The sequence below is a fragment of the Myodes glareolus genome, chromosome 14 (assembly GCF_982192425.1).
Source record: "Myodes glareolus chromosome 14, mMyoGla1.1, whole genome shotgun sequence".
NCBI lineage: Eukaryota > Metazoa > Chordata > Mammalia > Rodentia > Cricetidae > Myodes > Myodes glareolus.
The window spans coordinates 21,025,035-21,047,775 of NC_142039.1; the positions used below are offsets into that span (position 1 = coordinate 21,025,035).

General features: G+C 42.4%; 1 pseudogene; it reads right to left on the minus strand.

Moving 5' to 3' along the window:
- Positions 1-20,705: 20,705 nt before the first annotated feature.
- Positions 20,706-21,222, minus strand: LOC125417467 (large ribosomal subunit protein uL23 pseudogene; annotated as a pseudogene).
- Positions 21,223-22,741: the final 1,519 nt, after the last annotated feature.

Consider the following 22,741-nt stretch of genomic DNA (forward strand, 5'->3'; position numbering starts at 1 on the left):
GTCATGAATCTCTACATGCACTTGGTGACCTTTCTGTGGTAACATTTTGAGGAAAAAAAACCAAAGTGCCTTGAGAATTTCTTTTAAGAGTAGAGACTCATGGGAGTTGATTGATGAAAATAATTGAACGGAGTCAAAAGATGTGTTATTGTATTAGAGTATAGCATATATGTTAACTTTTGCCTGAGGATGCTTTTGTCCTTCTGCTGGAATAAAGCAGAGTGAATATAAAGAGCTTCTGTCATCATAAGTATGTACCTGGGTGATGCTGAAAACATTGCTCCATCAGGGCTCCCCTCCAAACGGAAGCAGAAAAGTTTGTTTGGGAAATTCTCTAAGAGAGTGGGATTTGGAGCCATTCAAAGAGCAGCTGACCACAGACTTTTGAGGGGTGTTGACTCTAGGGTTAGAGGGCCTGCATCTGCTGTTCATTTCTATGTGGCTTGGCAGAGGTCTATTTTTCTCTCTGTTTTCTCTTCTTTGTTTCTCTCTCTCTTTCTCCTTTTCTGTCTTTCTTTTTTCTTCTATTTTTATGGAAGCTATCCTTTATGATTCTTTGTTTTCATTTTCTTTTTAGACAAAGTCTGCCATTGACCTTGGGCATGCAAATTCCACTAGGCGGGCTGGCCAGGGAGCATCAGGGATCCTCTTGTCTCTGCCTCCCCAGCAGCAAGCTGACAAATGTGCCAACATTCCTGGCTTTGTTTCTGTTTTAACTTGAGTTCTGGGGAGCAAATTCTGGTCCGCTTGCTTACACAGTAAGGATTTTGCAGACTGAGCCATCTCCAACAGAAGTTTCTTAATTAGGCTGCAGAGATAGCTCAGAAAGTAAGACCCTTGCCACATAAACTGAGAGGACTAGAGTTCAGACTCCCAGATTCCACACAAAAAGTGGGGTGAGGGTATGAGTCCAGTTTTCAGGAAGCAGAGACAGGGAGTCCCTGGACCAAGCTAGCCAGGCAGACTAGCTCCAGCTTCACGAAGGGCTCTTGTGTCAGTACATAATGTAGAGAGCTATTGAAGAAGACACCTGACATCAATCTCGGACTTCTACACTGACGCACGTGTGTGTACATACACTTGCATATACATGCACTCACACACATACAAACACATACACAGAAGAGACATTTCTTAATCTCACTGAACTCAGCTGTTCAGATCAAATAGATGGTACCTATCTCTCATGGTTTTGATGAGTGATCAATCAATGCATTGGTTCTTATTCAAATAACCATCTATTTGAATATTGTTGTAATTCGTTTCCTATACAGGGTTTTTAGTTTCTTTACGATAGCTCCCTAAGAAGATACTTAGAGCTAAAAAGTTTCTGTGGATCTGGGGTCCTTTGAAATTAATATGGGAGAGGTCTTTGGTTTTTCCAAATCCAGTCTTATATGTTTTAAAGTCTATGAATTTGAGCATGCCCAATGTGGTTATTCTGAAGATGATTACCTCTCATTAAAAACTGATATATTTATGCAAAACATAATATTTTTAAACAATATCAGAAGCGAAGAACTAAAAAACAATCAACAAAATGGTTAACTGCTATTATACTTCAATGAAAAAAATTGCCATATGAATTTTCTTGCCTTTCTTTTTATTTATATATTCCACATTTTTGTCAATATGAAGTCCCAAGAAACAGAAAAATGAATTCATTTCAGATCATCTAGCTTATCTCAACAGAAGTTTGGTTTCTTTCCTCATTGACTGTGTTTTTTCCATTACCTAGTATTTTAAGGCTGCTGTCATTAAAGAAATGAATCCAAAGACCATGTGTCAGATATCAACATTCCTCAACAATGAAACTGCCAACTTGCAAACAAAGGCTTCCTTAGAACATTGCCGTGACTGTCTCCTGTCTTGCTCACTGACTTACCTGGAAAATCACAGAAGTTCCCTATATGGAGTAGATGCAGAAGCAGGTTGTGAGAGTCTGTGTTATATCTGGACACCACCACACACACACACACACACACACACACACACACAAACACACACACTTCTACATTTCGTGTCTTGCAGGAAGAAACAGATGAGACACACAGAACAACTCAGATGGTGAATTTGAAGCTTTAAAATGCCCTTGAGAACTTTTAAAGACATGAGAACCTACCAGATCCATGGCTGGAAATGTAGCAGAGTGCTTACTTCATGTTTGAGAGTCCTGGATTTGATCCCCTTACAGCCCAGAAGAAGAGAATAATTAAGATGTATCAAATCTCTTCATAAAGCCATGGATCAGGAAAGAAAGACTTGCCAGCAACATCCTCCAAGATCCCTATGATGTAGAAGGATCACTCCTATGATCTTATAATCCTCGAATTTTGAGCTATGTCAGCAAAAACTTCATCATTATCTAAGTCAAAGTACCTCCAATAGTCCTGAGGAGACCTTGTATTTGAAAACTCTCCAGTGGCTCTTCGGGTCACCTCAAATTTGAAGGCCTTCCATTTGGTTTACTCATGTTTATAAATTTGTCCATATCGTTTTACTCATATGAATTAGTAAATTTTATGATTCGCAAAAAGTATGGCACATCTTCCTTATAGCTCAGCACCACTCAATGCATTATGCTGGGTATTTTTCTCCCACATAAAGCATTTATGTGTGGATGCCAATTTGAAGACAAAGGCTTCCTTAGAACAGTGCTATAAATATCCCCTGGTGTGCTCACTGGCTCAGAAAACTCACCAGAGTTCCCTATACAAACTGGAAGCAGGTTATGGGTTCTTTGTTAATCTTTGTTGTTCTCTGGAAAGGCAGGTATCATGGAAAAGGAAGTACATGTATGGGGCCTTGGGACAGGGGAGGGACATGTGTGGAGACTCATAGCGGGATAGAGCTCCAACTCAGTGCAATCACCTTTGAGTGAGGATGGGTGTCAAAGGATCAGATGAATCTTTGCATCAAACACTCCAGTCAGCTACATTAAAGTGCATAAGAGGCAGCACAGGCACTATCTGGACACTTGCACCAAGGTCAGTCACAATGTCACACATTTCCTGCCCAGGGATGCTGATAACTTTAAAATGAAGGTAGAGTATATTTGCTCTCTTTATTTTTCACGATTATGACTAACCAGATAATTATCAAGTTCATTGTAAACAGAAACTGCTTGTTCATTCCTGGCCGCCCAGACCCCAATAATCACACAAAAGTATATTAATTACAACATGCTTGGCCAACGACTCAGGTGTATTTTTCTAGCTAGCTTTTATATCTTGAATTAACCCATCTCTATTAATCTGTGTATGGACACAAGGTTGTGGCCTACCGGTAAGGTTCTGGGCACCTATCTCCTTCGGCAGCTACATGGCATCTCCTTGACTTTGCCTACTCACTCTGTAGATCTCTATGTGGGTTTCCCATCTGGCTTTACTCTGCAAAGCCATTGGCTGAAACAGCTTTTATTCATCAGTCAATAAAAGCAGCAATTATACAGAAGAACATCCCACATCAGTCCATATTGCTTCCCTTGAATGACATACTTACAAATGTGAGGAAGAGAAAGAAAGGAAGGAAGGAAGGAAGGAAGGAAGGAAGGAAGGAAGGAAGGAAGGAAGGAAGGAAGGAAAGAAAAGAAAGGAAGGAAGGCAGGAAGGAAGGAAGGAAAAAAGAAAGGAAGGAAGAGAGAAAGAAAGAAAGAAAGAAAGACCATCCCCATCATGTACTTTGATGCAAAAAAATCCTAGTAATTGTTTATTCTTGGATTGAGTATCTGTTAATAATTGATCAATATTTCACATAAAGAAGCTAATCTGAAAAGTATTGTTGTCAATAACATCACCTCATAATTTAGAACAAGAAATGTCCTGTAGTCATGGGAAAAGGCCGACTAAGTAAGTCTTAGTGAAGCCAAGTGGAGGCAGCATCAGCATGAGTGACAGCTCACACAGTTCAGAATTTAAAGAGAGGCACACCCACGTGGCACCACACATTTGAAGCTGCGAAAAAAAGTACAGATATTCTGGAATCACTTCTAAAACCCAGCGGTAAGATGGCTCAGTCTTTAAACCGTTTGCCTTACAAGGCCAAAAACCTGAATTCATTCCCAGCATCCACATCAAGGCAAAAGATAATTTAAGGAAAACAGGTGCACTTATAATCCCAGCACTAGGGAGGACATTGGCAAATGTGGATCCCTGGGGTTTGCAAGCCAACCAGATTTGCCTAATCAGGCTACCTAGAGGCCTGTGAGAGTTCCTGACTCAAATAAAGAAGGTGTGCAGAGACTGAGTAATGAGACCTAAGGCTGTCCTCTTGGCCTCTACACACGTGTACATGCATGTTCACTGAGACGGAAATGTATGCACACACAAAACAATTAATTAAGCAAACAACAACCCAAAACCATGAGACATGGGGAACTAAGGGTGTAAGGAGAAACTCTAGACACGGACTTTGGTCCCAGGCTCACCATAACCAGCTGCTTTGGATGTTCACTGCTGTTTACTGTCCTCCTTGCTAACTTGCTCAAACCACATAACAATTCTCTGCCCTGTTGAGAAGGAAGCCTGCAAGACAAAATGAAGGAACCCGGGAGAACTGGCAGATTTAGTAATGAACCCGAAGGCATTGAAACCCTTCATTGTGGGTTAGCTACATGAAACAATGCTTCCAAGAACCTGATGTACGTGAGGGTTTCAGAATGGTGCAGAATTTCCCACTATGTCTATCTCTACATGTGTTCAACAAGGCAGAAACAGTCCTCACCACAAGCTCACATTTAAAAAGAGCAACTAGAGAGGCAGTGGTGGTGCAAGCCTTTAATTCCAGCACTCGGGAGGCAGAGGCAGGCAGATTTCTGTGAGTTTGAGGCCAGCCTGGTCTACAGAGTAAGTTCCAAGACAGCTAGGACTGTTAGACAGAGAAACTCTGTCTCAAAAAACAAGAAACAGAGGAGGAGGAGGAGGAGGAAGAAGAAGAAGAAAAAGAAGAAGAAGAGCCTCAAAGCTGTAAAAAACGTTTTATTTTTTCTTTACTTTGGCTTAACTACCCTCTGAGATCAAAATAGAACGGAAGAAAAAAAAAAAACCAGACACCAACTATGTCCGTGCATTATTTTATTCATTTGTTTATTCACAGGTTCATTCTACTTCAGTGTAGGATGTCAAAATATGTTCTCAATCAGGCATCTCCCTATAATTTCTAGCGAAAGAATTAAAGGATTTTCCAAGTCATTGAAGGCATTTCTGAGGAGCAGACAGACCGTGGGAGCGGTCTGAAGTCTTGCCAACACAGTAGTGAATGCCGAGGTTTCCAAATGGCTTGATTGTGTCCTTGACAGTTTCAAGGGCTAGAACACAGTGAGCCCCAGTGTGGTGATGTTGAGAAGTGACTGGACCTATAAGGTGGGGCCTAGCAGAAGGTAATTAGCTTATCAGTTGTGCTGCCCTTGGACTGGGAACGTTGTTGGGCAGCCCCAGTGTTTCTGAGAGATCAGTCTGTCCAACAAAGAGCAAGCTGGTTGCTGAAGCTCTAGGCTTTCTTAGCATTGTCTTGGGATCACTTCTTCACGTATTTCTCCTTCCATTCTTCAGCCAAGTTACTTCGATGTAATCAGAAGGTCATTCATTCCCAGAAAGCCAGTGCCACTTTCTTTAAAGGCACTAAATCTGAAAAAAAAAAAAAAAACAGTTTTTTAAAAATGCCCAGTCTTGGGTAGTTTGTTCCAGCAAAGGAAATGGACTAAGCCAGTAGGAGGAAGTCTAACTCTTCAGGGAAACTGATTTTATTTTTTATTTCTGGTAAAGAGGTTTGGAGGAGAGTGAATCTTCAAAAGTATGGCCTAAATTGCCTCCTCTTTTTCCTAGACAGGACATTCTGGCTCCCATGTGACTCTAGTTGGCCCTTCCCAAACATTGTTTCAGACAGAAATAAGCTATCTTTTGAGCTTGGCGTCCTCATTGAAACCACCCCTCCAGAGACGTCTCTCAATTTTTACTATCTGCTTTCTCTGAATTTTGTTTTGTTATTCTCTTGTGTTTTGAGACGCTAGAGCCAGGTGAGGAGGTAGTGGAACATGCCTCTAATCCCAGCACTTGGTAATCAGAGGCAGACAGATCTCTGTGTTCAAGACCAGCCTGGAGTGCACAGTTCCTAGAAAACCAGAGCTATACAGAGAATTTCTGCTTTTTTTTTTTTAAAGCATAAACAGAGAGGGGGAGGGGAGACAGGAGACCCTGGAACCTACACTGTAGTCAAGTCTGATCTCACTAAGGGTAGTCCCCCTGCCTTAACCTCCCATATGCTGGAATCACAAGCATGAGACACCATATCAACTTCTCTTAACTTTAAAGTACTTTCTTGGTCAACAGTGTTTCCGCACTCCGTCTTCTTGAATAGATGATACATCTGATATAGAATTAAACTAAATTTTTTTAGTTTATTTATTTTTATTATAAGGTCATTGGTGCTTTGCCTGTATGTATGCCTCAGTGAAGGTATCAGATCTTGGAGTTACAGGCACGTGTGAACTGCCATGTGGGTGCTGGAAATTGAACCCAGGTCCTCTGGAAGAGCAGTCAGTGCTCTTAACTGCTGAGTCATCGCTCCATCTCCTAAATTAAAATTCTTTATCCCACTGGCCTGCCTTTTTTGATACACTGTAAGGTTACTTGGGCCTTTTACTTTTTCTTTTCTTCTGTAATTAAAATCCAGATGTCAGAGAAGATTATTAAAAACACATTCTCTGTATTATTAGAAGCATTCCTTGTTTTACCTCTACCAAGTATCCATTGAGAGACATTCTGTACTCATTACTATGTGGGATAAAAATAATGTCGTTAATTAAAACTGAAATACAAACTGACCAGCTTTAGTATGAACCAATACACACACACACACAAAGACAATGCATTGCCACTCAGCACTTCTTCACCATGGAAACGAGCAAATTTACCTGTTAATTGAGGTAACCAGTCTCAAACACGGTTTGTCACGACTTTGGCCCACAAGCCCAGTAAAAGAAGCATTCTCAGGGGAGAGTTGGGAAAGCTGCCCAGAGTCAACCTGGGAAATACATGAAATGTAGGCCTGAATTAGGACTTTTGCACTTCCTTGCTCTAGGTCTCTGTAGCCCAATTCATCTCAATACCATGTTTAATGTCTCTGCATTTGTTTGCCGTGTCCTGTTCTGCTTGATCCTGGAAACTTGACTGGAGTGATAAGGAATGACGAAAGGACATACATACATCTAGAAAATCTGGGTCAAGTGGGTCTTGCTTGCTCTAATGTAGTGGCACCAAGTAGGCACCAACTTGGAATTCCTGCGTGTTTATTAAGAACCACACTAGAAGGGGGTTAGCTAGTCTCAGCAGGGGGTCTCTGGAGGGGAGCAGTCTCAGGCTGCAGTCATATCCAAATATTTAAAGCATTTAGAGAACACAATTTTGTTTTAAAGTCTATACCTAATTCTAAAATTTAAGTCTCTACCCCCTAAGAAATGCATAACTCATTAGAAAAGAAATGGTAAATAACTAACGCACAATTGAGGAAGCGCTATCCAATGGATTCTGACCAACTAGTTAAGCAAAGAGTCAGAGAAGGACTAAAATAGAGAAAGAAATGGCAGAAGGGTGGAAGGGGGTCACACGATGACTCAGATGTCACTGAGCACAGTGTGACAGCATGGGCTAGGAGGAGTCAACACCCAGAACTGGACGTGTGAGCTGGGATGAAGCAATATGTGGCAAGGCAGAGCCTGCACCCAGTGCTGGAATAAAGGCTGGTCCAACAAGCTGAACACGGCATGCGGAGAGAACTCAGAAGGACAGATGGAAATCAGGTCTGCCATTCTTAGGAGAATGGAAGCTACAAGGATGGGAGGGATTGCCTATTAACAGTCTGAGAAGGAGAAAAGAGGTGGCACACGTGGAACAGCAGAGGAAGGCAGATGAGGTGGGACAGTGAGAACAGAAAAACAGGGGAGCTGCATCTCATTGGCACAGCCTTAGAGGCCCCCAGACACAAGGTGAACCAACTGGGGTAGCACTGAGCATGTCCTACCAGGCATACTTAGTCATGTGGACTAAGCCAGTCTTCCAAACAATGCCATTAAGTGGGTGCTACCCTTGCCATTTCTAGCTAGAAAACCATCAGAAAGGCGGAGAGACAATCCAAGGGTCACTCGCTGGTAAGTGGCACAGTGGGCTTTGAACACAGCCTTCTGGTTTCCAAGTCAACCTCTTAGCACTGGGCTGTCTTAGCCAGCGGGGTCTTGAGAGCTGCTTGGATATTTATGGACAATTTTCAAAAGAAATCTTTCCCTGGGAGATACTGCCTGCTCAGAACCCAGCTGTCTTCTCAGCGGGAAACAGTCAGGCAGATTTTCCTTTGTAACCCACACTGAGAGGTGGCTCACAGCTCAGGAACTGGGTTTTGTTTCCAACAGCCCAGGCATCTGTAGGAATTGTGGAAGCATAAGAAAAGGATGGAGTTGCAGACATGTTGTCTTGTTAAATATTTCCTCTATGAATGAGATATTTTGTCGGGATAAGAATGAAACCAAAAAGAAGAGTGTGGAAGCAGTAATGTGCAGCTTGGAAAAGGTCAGTTTCCTCAGCCAAGAGAAAAGAGGCCAAGCAAATCTACAGGAAGAATAGGTAAGAGCAGAGCCGTGTGCCAAAGCCATAGCCTTAGCCATGGAGAGGGGAAATGTTCAAGCAGCGAGTTAGAGGACAAAGCAAGAGTTTGCTGGCTGAAAGACAAGGAGGAGAAGGAGGAAGTAGTTTGTGTTTAGGTAGCCATGATAAAATGGGAGACAGTCTCCTACTGACATCAAGGCAAACTGATCAAAAAATGGTTGCTGAACTGGTTGCCATTTGTCAACTTCTTTGCACCAATCATTTCCTACAGGTCAACCTGGCTTGGTCTCAGGGATGTTACTACAAATACCAGTGTTACCACATTGTGGGGACAATGCCTAGCTAACATACATGTGTGCTGCCTCTCCTCCACTTCCCCTCTTCCTCTTCCCCTCCTCCTCTTCCCCTCTTCCTCTTCCCCCACCTCCTCTTCCCCTTCCTCCTCCTCTTCTTCCCACATTCTGTCCCTTCCTCCTGTACCTCCTTTCTTCCCTACCTCCTGCCATTCTAACCTATTCCCTTCTCTCTCTTCCTCCCTTCTCTCCTCCTTTCTTCCTTCCTTTCTTCCCTCCTTTCTTCTGTTTGGAAAAAGCTTTTGCTTTCTATGGAAATTTAGGGTTCCAATTCAAATAATGATTTCTTAAGATTCTTACCTATTTGTCTTTTTATAAAACTTACCTTTTTGTTAAAAATGTATGAATGATTCGAATTTAATTATTTTGTTAGCCTGAGAGTTGAAATTCTAACTGAACATTTCTGTTAATGAAATTCGTTCTTTGCAAATTTCACTTGTACACACTGAAGGCTGACCACTCTTTCTCCACCCTGTCCTTTCTACCACACTTCTCCACCCTCTTTCTTCCACGAAAAGCTCTTTCTCACATTTATATCTATTCATTTTGATTTGTGACCCACTGAATCTTACTAGAAACATCTGTATGGAGCATGGGTTTAGAGCTATCTGGTAGAGCCTGGTAGACTCATCCATGGATACATAATCAAAAACAATGACACACCTTCTCTCAAGTCTACAAAGGCCAAAATTTAGCAGTGACCCTCTATCAGGTCCATGACTGGTTATTGATAGGTCCTGTCTTCTGTGGGCCCAGTGCAGGTATAGTTATGAGCTCATGCCTGCAGTGGTTCTGTGGAATCTGAAGATCGGCATTTCACAGCCTCTCACTCTAGAAATCCCAACTCTGAGATTTCTGCCGCCTCTTCCACAGTTTTTCTGAGTTTTAGTGGTTGTATGTAAATGCCTTGCTTAGGGTTGTCACTCAGCTGTCACATATTCTTGACATCTTGGGAAGTCATGAGTCTGTATTCATGACCATGCATTGCAAAGAGAGGTCTCTCTGATTAAGTTCGAGATAGTTTGGGGCTATGACCTTTATCATAGATATTTAGAGGGAAGTTTGTTGCTATGTCTAACTGACTTTTTACGTTATGAGACCTGAATCCCTACTGGGCCATTAATTCAGACTATTTTAAGGATCAAAGCCAATGTCCACCTAGTATTCCCATGGTGGAAACCATCATTGATCTTCAAGACATATAAGTAATCTTATTTGTCTGCAGCAATCTACTGTGGAAGTAAAGGGAATCAATATCAAAGTTGGGGGGAAAATCTGGGAAGAGTTAGAAGGAGGAACAGAAGATGTGTATATGATCAAATGCATTGTATATAATTCTAAAAGAATTAATATAATAGTTTTTAAATGTATTGACATGATTTTTCCAAAGAATTATTAATTGGCTCCATTATCATTTAGAATTATGAAGCATAAGAATCAAAGGTCACTAGACAACATAGAGGACCCTAAGAGAGACATACATGTATCAAATCTACATAGGAAATAGAAAAAGAGAAGATCTCCTAAGTAAATTTGGAGAGTGGGGATCATGGGAGAGGGTAGAAGGGGGGTGAAGGAGGCGAGTGGAGAAAAATACATAGCTCAATAAAAAACAATCTTTAAAAAGAATCAAAGGCCACAAGAATTTTGACTATTATTATGCTCAAGAATCCATCCAAACCAGGATTCAGAAATGTCCCATGTTATAAAACAGACCAGAAGGCACAGTTCTCCCCTTTACCTGCACTGGCTCACCTCACCACCACCATCCCTTCCCAGGTGTACACTGTATTTGTCGCGCCCATGAGTTTATGGCAGCACAAATTAGACTCTAAGTTATGCCAAGATTAAAAAGAGGATCAGAAGTTGGGAGGGGTGGGGAGGCAGAGGGACAAGTCAGGGGTAATATGGGATATATGATCAGAAAATATTTTCTGGAATTCTCCAAGAATTAATAAAAGTATTGCATTTTTTTAAAAAAAAAATCTGTGTTTGCCCCCAGAATCTTGCCCTGGCCAATCCGGACATGTCTTTTCAGTGGCAGACTATCTCCTCAGTCATGACAGGCTATTCCTCGGGAGTAGCCTGAGCTACTCCTAGTATCTAACTACCTTGGCAGGGAATAAAATATCCATCTTCAAGGGACTATCTTTGGCACACACATAGGGCATAGAAAGCTGGGCCCATGCTTCACTGCAAGTCTTAAATGTGCTTTCTCCTGGCCTCTAATCCCTCCTCTCTACACACCGTTATCTGATCAGTCTACCACAGTGACCTCCTGAATGTCAAGTCAGATGGCCTCACTCTGCAGAAATGGAGAGTCTAATGACCTCTGTTGCTGAAAACCATCCCCATCTTCCCAACAAGACCCTTTTTTTCATTTTAATGATCCACAGTTTAATTAAAGCTGGTTGCATGATCATAGTTGGGTGGTAATTTACTAGAAGCATGATCAGCCTATCAGCGACTACACCACTGTTGAAAAATTATTCATTTTCCCTCAGCAACCATTTACTGCCAATAGCTTTTCAACTAGGGGTGGGGACTCTTGAGCTCCTCCTCCATCTATGTTCGGTTGTTGACTGCCTTCATCTTGTGCGGGTCTTGTGCAGCTGCTGTGAGTTCCTGGATATAATAGCTAAGTTAGGTCCAGTAGACAACAGTCACAGCCCTACCATTCCTCATTAGTATCTATATTCTTCCTGCTCCCTTTTCATGGGGCATTCTCTGCACTTTGGAGGGGACTGCAGAAATGTCCCCATTAAAGATGAACATTCAATAATCACTTTTTCTCAACACTTTAAACAACTATGAGTCTCTGAATTAACCACTGTCCATGACACACACACACACAAAGAATAATCTCTAGCCAAGGCTGAAAGAAGCACTAATCTGTGACTATAGACATAAGTGTTTAAATGGCAGTTTGACAACATATCTTTAGCAAAATGTTATTATGACCTGTGACTTCCCCTGCCATGGGCTTTTGATTAAGTTTGCAATACTATGAATGCATTTCCTTCTGTGGAGCAGGTCTCAAATCAGAAAGTGTTTGTTTATTCCCATAACGCTCTTGCCACCATTGCTCTAATAAAGCGCACCATAGCTGGCAGGCCGATATTGTAGCATTCAAGGTCCATTTCTGGGAAAAACTGTTGATGACTTTGCTACATCACTAGCCTGTATAAAATCTTTCAACTCCATGAACATTAGCTACCCTACTGTGCTGACTAGTTCTCTATCAAATTGACAGAAGCTAAAGTCATCTAAGAAGAGAGACCCTCAACTGAGAAAATGTCTCCTTAAGAATGGGGTTATAGCTGGGTGGTGGTGATGCATGCCTTTAATCCCAGCACTCGGTAGGAAGAGACAGGCGGATCTCTTTGAGTTTGAGGCCAGCCTGGTCTACAGGAGCAGTTCCAGGACAGAATCCAAAGCTACAGAGAAACCCTGTCTTACAAAACCAAACAAAACAAAACAAAACAAAACAAAAATCCAAACAAACAAGCAAAAAAAAAAAAAAGATAGGGCTGTAGCAAGCCTATAGAGCATTTTATTAATTACTTAACAATTTACTTGGGAGGGCCCAGCCCATCGTGGGTGGTGTTACCTCTGGACTTGTTGTCCTGGGTACTATAAGAAAGAGGGTTGAGCAAGTCATGAGGGGCAAGCCAGTAAACAGCACCTTTCTATGGCCTCTGCTTCAGCTTCTGCCCAATTTGAGTTCCTTCTAAGGCTTCCCTCAATGGACTGTGACTTGGGCAATATAAGCCAAATAAACCCTTTCCTCCTCAAGTTACTTCTGTTCCTGATATTTTGTCACAGTCATAGTAACCCTAATTAAGACACTTAAAAAAATCTTTTAAAAAGTCAATCTTTTTGGTCCAATGATTTTGTAAACAAATTGATTACACTGAATTTTGGAAACTCAAGATACACAGGCTAAGCTGGGGCTGTGTTATTCTTTGCTTATCCCTTTAGAGAGTCCAGTGAATTGTAAGAAAACAAAGCTAACAGACACGGCCTTAGTGTTTATCAGTCCTTCCTGAGACATCTCTTCATTTTATCAACAACCCATAAGAAAGGTAGAAATAGCATGGTTAGGAAGTGTGTCATACACGACAAAGTACTTCATCTTCCCAAGCTTTCCCTTTTTATTTTGTTTCTCCATTTTCGAGACAGATCCTTGCTTTTATGCCCCAAACTGGCCTCAAGCTCAACACAATCCCCTTACCTAAGCAGGAGGAATATAGAGATTATAGGTCTGCATTGCCACTCACAACTTTACTGGGTTCCTTGACGGGTAATTTATTGTTGTCAATCCAAGCTACGCAGTTTCTCACTAAGCTGGCAAGTGAATCCTTTATAGAGCATGAGGTTCAGGGGGAGAAAAGGGTCTCAAATGGCAATTGTGGTCCCACTATGTCCTCTTCATAGCACTGGCAAGAGAGTGCTGGGATGGTGCCAAGCTCTCTTCTGCTGTGTCTTCGGAGGGCAGAGTAATATTACCTGCAAATCTAGAGTTCTTCAAAGAAGGCGGCCAGCATTTGGAAAGCCAGTGCTACACCATGCTAAGGGAGCATGAAATACCATTGCTATGCAGAGCAAGGACTGCTGTGCAAAAAGAACTGGAACGGTCCCCCACCACATGCTGGAATCACCTGCAGCCCCAGGAGGGCAGAAGATGCTTACTAGGTCAAACAAAATCATGTTTCTAGGGTCATTCTCGGTTTTGGAAGCTGAAGCTGTCTGATTGTGTCCATTTAGCTCCCGATGAGTTGGCCACCTCTCTCTGCTGTGACAACACAAAGGTTAACCACGCTAGGAGGTCGCCAGCATTAGGAGGTTACTCTCTGAAGCCCCACTTCTGGAAATGAGGTCTGAAAGTGTACATTTGCAGTCATCTGTAACCCTGACATCACCACCCACAGTCCAGTGAGCTCCATGAGGAATATGGAGCTGAATAAATAAGGTGTGATCCGGGAGACAGCCAGGTCTTCCTCATGAATATTCATGCCTGGGCACCAATAAGCATCTTTTCTGGAGCAAGCGCTTAGGATGCTCCCATGAAAATTCAACAAGCCTGAAAGCAGGGCGCATATGCTCTGATGCCAGAGGCAACATGGGTACATGGGTATGGTCCAGTGGATAAGCAAGCCAATTAGAGTATGCCAAAGCCACCACTTCATTTGTTTGGGCACTGCTTTGTAGACTTCAAACACAATTAAGTAGCAGTGATAAATAGCAACCAATATTCAACAAGTACCAACCGGTGTTCTCCTCCCTAGCTGCCCCCTTTTCCTGCGTGCGTGTGTGTGTGTGTGTGTGTGTGTGTGTGTGTGTGTGTGTGAGAGAGAGAGAGAGAGAGAGAGAGAGAGAGAGAGAGAGAGAGAGAGAGTATCCTGAAACAGGGTCTCATTGAACCCAGGAATTCAGTCTGGCCCTAAATTCATTATATAGCAGACTATAACCTTGAACTCCTGAGCCTCTGCCTCTACCCTTGAGGTGTTGAAATCACAGGTATGCGTCATGCTTGGTTCTAGTTAACTCACATGCTTTAGGTGCATATGCACAGTCTAAATTATTAAGAAATTGTGCAAAAAAATTATGTAGCAAGACAGGGTACCACAAAATCTCTTGTTCTCTGCATTTGGATTGGGTGTGATTTTCTGCTATAGTTTTTTTTTTGTCTGTTTCAAAGAGAAATTTTTTTTGATTGGAGATGAGAACTGTACCTTTTTATAGTATAGGATAAATATTTAGAATATAGTTACAATGTATGATGGCTTATTAAAGTGATGGTTGTAGGTTATTCTTCAAGATCCATGAGTTCACTAGCTCTGGGGTAGTCGCCTAGGTTTTCAGTGTCAGGCATGGTTTCCCTATTGTTTAATGGGTTTTGAGTCCAATTAGGGGTGTTCATTACTGTCAAGGTATGGGTATCACTCAGCATCCTTAGGGTTATCATGTCATGCTGGTTGCTGTGTCATGGCATCTTCTGGTACCATGAAATCTAATGCTCAGGAAGAGCATGATGTTCCCATGATGGAACGAAAGACATACAGGAGCCGCTCTGGAGGGTGTTTATAGTAGGACCTGCAATTGTGGTTTCCAGGGAATCAGCCAGCAATAATCTCATTGTATGGCATGTGGCAGAGGGACAGAGTTTCTTACAAGTCACCCAATATATAAACTAAAACTAGTGACCATCCAGGCTAGCTTTATGTCTTGCTAATTAACAAAGAGAAAGTCAAATGCCAAGGAACTTGCTCAAGGATGACATGTGCAGAACAGATTATAGTTGTCACAAATGTTAATAGTAGTGATCCCGACTAGCCTCTCAGAACCTGCTTACCCCTTTATCAAAAAAAAAAAAAAGAGTTGAATGCGGTGCCTATAATTTCAGTACCATGGAGGCAAAGGCAGGAGGTTAAGAGTTCTAAGCTAGCCTGGAAGAATAAGGTCATGTCTCAGAATAAAGGACGAAAGGCAAGAAATATAGTGCTCATCAGTAAAGTGCTTATCTTGATAGCAGGAAGATTTTAGTTCAAACCCCAGAGCCCATGTAAAAATATAACAGTTTGTAATTTTAATGCTGGGGGTTAGAGACAGAGTCTTAGAGCTCCCTAGCTGGCAACTTTAGCCTACTTGGTGATTTCCAGGTCAGTAAAAAGACTTTATCTCAAACCCCAAGGTGCAGACTGGGGTATGGACCACATTGTAAAGACATTTGTCATGGAGTCCAACAACCTGAATTCAATCCCAGAAACACATGGTAGAAGGAGAGAACTGACTTCCACAAATTGTCCTCTGACCTTCATATGATGTATTCTGTGTGGCAGCTGCACTCCAGGCCTTACAAATGAAAGAAGTGTAAATTTTCAAATGGGGAAGGACTCCTTGGGAATGGTAGCTGAGGTTGACCTCTCTTCCGTATGCTTGAGCAGACACATGCACATGCATGAGCTTGAACACAGAAAGAGAAGAAAGGAAGAGGAGGGAGAAGAGGGAAGGAAGAGAAAGAAAAGACAGGAAATGGGGAGGTAAAAGGAAGGGGAAGGAGGATGCAGATGGGCATGAAGAGGATGAGGAGGAGAATGAGGAGGAAAAGAACAGTAGAAAGACACACAAAGAAACCAAAGAGACAGACATCCAAAGGGCATGACTTTACCTTACCCCTAGTTAAGCCTTCAACCCTAGAGTCTCTGTGTCTGACACAGAAGACACGGAGAAATCCTCAATCCATATAATATGTGTGTGTGTGTGTGGAGAGAGAGAGAGAGAGAGAGAGAGAGAGAGAGAGAGAGAGAGAGTTTTCTCATAAGGGATTTGAACAAGGACAAACTACTTGAATGCTTGAACCAAGAAATATCACACGTTGGTGTTTTAAGCTGTGCAGTCAGTTAGATGGTTTATTACCCAACACCAGAGAACTAGAACACACAGTTCTTTAGGGAAAGAAAACATTGAATATAAAAGACCACTTCTGTGTCACTGTCTTCCTACTCTTTGATTTCTTTCCTTAGAATCACCTTTATAGGTGATGACAACAGAAATTTGATGCTGCACGCGATCAGGTCAAATCTAAGGTCAGGGTCCTCATCACATTCTCCGACTTCGACTGTTCCTTCTTTGACTTTGGTGGCATAGCCCGCTGCTTTGACATTTGACCTCAGAAGCAAATGTTGGGCTCTAAAGGAGCATATGTCATCCCTGGCAATGAATGCAATCTCTGCTACAAAGCAGTGCATTGTTGAGTTAAGAGCATAGATCCAAGGCCTACTGGACAATTCTCCCTCCAGGCGTGGGTCATGAACAATGGCAACCTTTCTGAGCTATAGCCTTTTTGCCTACAGGTGGAATCATCATTGCCTTTCAGGGTAGTAGTATAACATAAATAATAAGTATTAAATACAGTCCATATGATGGACACAAAATCCATATTATTATTGCTATATCTAATGTTTAATGTTGTGATACACAACTCATTTATAATAATAAAATAAGAGTGTAGTTAAAATAGAGTCTTAGAGATAATTCCTACACTTAAAGATGATAATCTAGGTGGGAAGGGTAGAGAGAGTAAAAATAAGTTGTGTATAGAGAAAACAAAGTTATATTCTTAAAGAATTAGTACCTTAGAATAAAATTAAGCATAGGGTTTCTGGAGAGACAAATATTCAGAACTGTCAAGCTAGAAGTTTATGGATTTGATTACATAACCTAGTCAACCGAAGTGAAACACACCGCCGGAATCTGAAGGAACCTGACCAAAAATTGTGCGTCTGTGAGTTTATTCATTAGACTGGGGGGTATCTACCTGTTAACTTTAATTTTGTGCACAGGTGTGGTGAACACGTAGGTGTGAGTGCAGAAGTCTGATCCCCTGTAGCTGCAGTGATAGACAGCTGTGAGCCATTTGACACGGATACTTAGAACTGAGTTATGGTCCTCTGTGATCAATTCATGTTCTGCATCCCTGAGCCATCTCTCCAGCCCCGTTGTGGGTGGGAGATTTTTAAGTGAGGGGAGGGAAATGGGACAGATCAAGAGGGTTTCCATAGCTGCAGAAGATGCTAGAATGTAAGAATGTCCAGAGAAGTTACTATGGTCCTGACAACTATCAGCTGACCATTGTCTAAGGAGAAAAAGTAATTACTAAAAATAATTAGTATTATAATGGTAACTATAATAATGAAGTCTTGAAAATGAGATCCTAACAATGGAATGTACTAAAAGTTATTTCTTGACATATTAACACTAGAAAATTGAGTGAAGTAATTGATCTAATGCAATGGATGGATATCACGACCTTCTAAACCCTGGCATTAAAGGGATGCTTTCCAACTGAGAACACACTTAGAAGGCTGTACCAAGAAGATAGGTCAGCTGGGGTTCCATAAATAGGGGGAACGGGTAGAGGAGTAGGGAAGAGGATGAAGGGGGGGGGATGAGGAAGAGGAACCCTGATGGTTAACAGTGCTTCTAGAGATAGAAAATGAAGTCCTTTGAAAGTGGGCCTAGGCTTTCATCACTAGAGGACCATGTTTCCTTTCTTTAAAAAAAAATGACTTACACTATTTATTCATACCTCAACTCAAGGAAGTGAGTAAGAGGGAGGGATTTGCAGGTGGAATTCTTTCCTGGCTACCCAACAGGTCAGAAAAACAGAAACTACTGAGCAACTGTGGGGTCCAGAGATCTAGGTTTCACCTTGTCTGACAAAATGCTCTGAGTTAGCGTCAATTACCGTCAAATTCCTCATCTGGACATGTCTTCAATAGGCTCAAGGATGTGTGTAGTCATGTCTCCCTTAGGAAAGGATCCTCTCTTGGTGCCCCATCAGGATGCCTTCCCAGATTCCTTTCAGCATTGGGCTTCCTCAAATGCACAGTTAAGAGCACAAAATGTTTGCAAAGATCTTATAAAGAAGATGGTATTCTTACCAGTGGCTTCTGTTTTGAAGGTCACTGTTCATAACAACTATGAGTTATTTCTCTCATATCCTGTGACCATGAAGGATGCATGGTTTGAAGTATATAGATTGTCTGTGCTTGTATTGCAATCCAGCAGCGGCTCAGCTTCCCTGGTCCCCACCCCATGACTGATCAAGCAGAATCGAAGCCCAGGATTTGGGAAGAGGTGATTCCCATCAACATAAAATGACAACCAAGTTCCTGAATTCTAGTTTCAATAGGGCTCCACATGGGATGAAGGGTGGCTGGAAGCTGGTGGCAAAGGGAGTCGGGATCTGGTTATAGTCAGCATAGGAAGACAAGGAGGGCCTTTTCAAGAGACAACAAGCAAAGAAGGCTCGTGTGGAGTGAGAAGGGATAAGAGGAGGAAGCTGTAAGGAAAAAACAGCAATGAACTTTGCCACACTTACCTGCCCCAGGAACCGCATGGCCACTAGCTCCCTGCATTCCCTGAAGGTCTTTGATTTACTAAAAAGGCAGTTATTCAAAACTGGATATATTTTTTGTGCCTCCAAATCCATTGAATCTTGAGACTACTATGGGCCTTCTACAGATCGTTTAGTCTCACTGGAGGCTTGTGAAATTGGGAGGAAATGTCATTTGACAACATATAAAAGAAGCACAAGCAAAATTCCTCTCCACAATGCTGTGGCTTCTGGCTATTACCTGGGCCCGGATTCTAAAGTCACCTAGCCTTGGGTCTTAGGACAAAACGTCAGCTAGCAAGAATGTCACAACCTGACAAATATGAAGCGCTAAGGGACATCCATGGATTACTCACATGCAGGGGACACTGCCACACAGACTGAGCTCTTTCCACGTCATGGATTTCCTTTCCCCTACTTCTGGGGAGCGTGAAGTCATTCATTCAACACATTATTGTTCCCTGGCGGGCCTGGTTCATGGACAAACATACATTTGAAATGCCATGAGACTTCAAAGCCCAGATCATTGGCAGGCGTATCTGTTTCCCTAAGATAGTTCCTCCTCAGCGTTAATGGATTTGAAAACACTAGGAACATACTATGTCGGCCAGGTGTCTTAAAGGAACCTGGGGAAGGCAGAGGATAAACCACCAACGGAAATTCAGTCTCAACAGCCTCCACTAACCCGGCGAGTGATTCTAACCACTACCTTTGAATCAAGAAAAAGAACTCAGCTTCCCTTGCCTCCCAGTACCTCTGAGTTGCTATTTCGGAAGGAAAACTGTTAGGACACCTGTATATCTGTCTCATGTGGCTTCTGCTACCAACCACTGTCATCAATGTAATCACACTTCTTTTTGATTTCTTTCCTGCCAGAGGTTAAGAGATTTCTTCGGCTCGAATGCTTTCTTGTTCTGTTTCTAAGAGTCAGCCCTGGACCTTGAGTGATCAGATATAAGCCAACCTCCTCTTAGGAGTCCAGAATGAAGACTACAGACATTTGGTGAGGCAAAGCAGTTTGGCGTAGTGAAGAAATTGCAGGCTTAGGATGTGGAGTGACTAAGTGGAGCAATGCAGTGACTCAGTCATTTAGCTCGTTTGCAAAACATTCTGTTTAGTCGATATTTATAGACAATATTTTATGTTCTGGATATTGTGGTGGCTCTAGATGCATGGAGGCAAGTGAGCCACTACCTTCTTCAGAGTGCTTTCGAGTCTCTCTCTCCCAACTTCTCTCTCCACTAGGAACTCATGACCAAATCAACTTTGAAAGTCCTGTGATAACTGAACATGGAGGTGTTTGCCTGTAAGCCTAGAATGAGGGAAACTGAGGCAGGCAGGTTTCAGAGTTCAAGCCATCCCTCCCTACATAGCTAGATATGGTCTCAGACAAGGCCATTCACTACAAGACTGTATGCTAACAGAAAAGAAAAGATCCTGTTTGCTGTCTGAGAAGTTTCAGTGTGGTCAAGAATTATGACACAGCAGAGGCAAATTAGGGAACCCTAGTGCACACCAAGACACAGGGCAGAGTACACAAGGGAGGCATAAAGCTGAGAATGGTGCATGCCTATGATCCCAAGGATGTGAGGCAGGAGGATCAGGTTTTAAGGCCATCCCTAACCACATAGTGGGTTCTAGACCATTGTGGGCTATTCGAAACCTTGTGAAGGAAGGGGAGAGGGAGAAGGAGGGAGTCAAGCAGTTAGCTAAAGAAAGAAAAAGGTTTATTTTCTAGGGTCACTGGAACAGGCTTGATAATATATCTAGTTAGAAATTATCAAAGAGCAGAGGGATAAAAAGAAGGAAGCTTCTACATAAAGCAAACATCTTTTTTAATTATTATTTATGGTGAAAAAGTGTATATTTAGAATTAGACAGCTGGGCTCAGTTTAGATGATTCCAATTTTGTTGGCAACATCCAGGGCATCATAATCAGGAGCCAACAGAACATATGCCTTCTTCTCTCCTTCGGGCCTTATGAGGGTGTTGACTTTGGCCACATCAATGTCGTAGAGTTTCTTCACAGCCTGTTTGATCTGGTGCTTGTTGGCCTTGACGTCCACAGTGAACACCAGTGTGTTGTTGTCTTCTATCTTCTTCATGGCTGACTCGGTGGTCAGGGGGAATTTGATGATGGCATAGTGGTCAAGCTTGTTCCTCCTGGGCGCGCTCTTCCGGGGGTATTTAGGCTGCCTTCGTAGCCGCAGAGTCTTAGGCCGCCGAAAAGTGGGCGATGTGCGGATCTTCTTTTTGTGGCTGTGGACGCTTTTCAGCACTGCCTCCTTGGCTTTCAAGGCCTTCGCTTTAGCTTCGGCTTTGGGAGGGGCAGGAGTTTCCTTCTTCGCTTTAGGCGCCATCTTGACGAAAAGGGTGGCCTCAAAGCAAACATCTTGAACAAGGTTGAGACAAACAAAGTATTTTAGGAAATCATAAGCAAATCGGACTCCAGCTTCAGAAAGCAATAATAATTATTGGCAGCAATACGATAAGCACTAGTCAGTACATGGCCACCTGAGTGTCCTGTCTAAGCTTTTGACTTCTGGAATTTGAGTGATATTCTTATATTTCAGATTAGAAAAAAATAAGACTTACCAGACTAAGATGATGCTTCAGCCAGGCCTTTCTGATCCCAGAGTCCACTGTTCTAACCTCCATGCTGATTTACTAGACATTCTGCTGGAAAGTGTGTGCCTAACTCAAGATACAATGTGAGAAGCATTGTGTGAGGGAAAGCCTGTCTCTCACAGAGCAGTACCAAAAGTGACTTTGCGCAGAGAAAGGTAGGAGATTAGGGACTCTTTGACCTGAATGCTTTGGTAATGACAGCGATACCAGAGTAAGAAATGTACTCACCTGTTTGGCGGTGCACGCTTTTTAGCCTTGCATTTGGGAGACAGAAGCAAGAGGATCTCTGTGATTTCAAAGCCAGACTGAACTCTGTGGTGAAGAAAGAAAAAGGAAAAAGGAAGAAAAAAGAAAAGAGCTTCTCCTGCCGCAATAACCAAAATGAGAGGAGAGAAAAAGCAGTGGGGAGACCTCCACCATCTACATAAGAATCATGACATGGTTAGGTGCCCTGGAAAGCCATGCAGGGAGGTGGCGATGGGAAGCTTTTTCTGGCTCACATGGCCAACCAGTCAAGCCAATAGGCGAGTGTTGACTTTAAACAAAAATTAAGGTAGAAATTATTAGGTGAAGACATCCAGTCCCAACTTTTGATCACACGTGCATACATAGTTTACACACTCAAACATGCCATGAGAGAGAGGGAAAGAAAGCAAGAGCTCAGAGCATGGAGGCACCATCACTAGGAGTTAGCTAGCTAGCATCTCCTCGTGGTGGGAGAGGAGAGTGAGAAGCTTCCAGGACTTGTGTTTGGTAGCTGGATGAGCCACTGCTAGGCCATAGCCCTTAACTTCCCTCCAGCCCTTCAGATTCATAAACAAAGACAGAGCACTCTGATTTTTCTTCTTTCATCTAAAGTATGACTCTTAGCATTGTATATGTTCCCTGTTCTTGGGCATTGAATAAGAACCAACTGTAGCCCTTGTCAATGTCCAAGAAATGTACAGCAAGGTTTCTTACGGGAGACATGGACAGGCAAAATTTTCTTCCATCAAATATCTGTCCTCATCTCCAGTTTCTAAAAATCACTGTATGTAAATGAATAAATGTATATATTCTAAAAGCAAGTGAAGTAAGCTAAGCACACTTTCAATGGTCCTGGCAGCAGACATCTGCCCCGACGTTCTTTCTGAAACAGAATTCCAGAGTCATGAACTAAGAACAGGCCAGAATGATGTCTCAGAAGTAAAATGTGAAAGCCATGTGTTATGACAATAACAATGACATGTAACGGTACTCAGGAGGCTGAGGCAGGAAGATGGAGA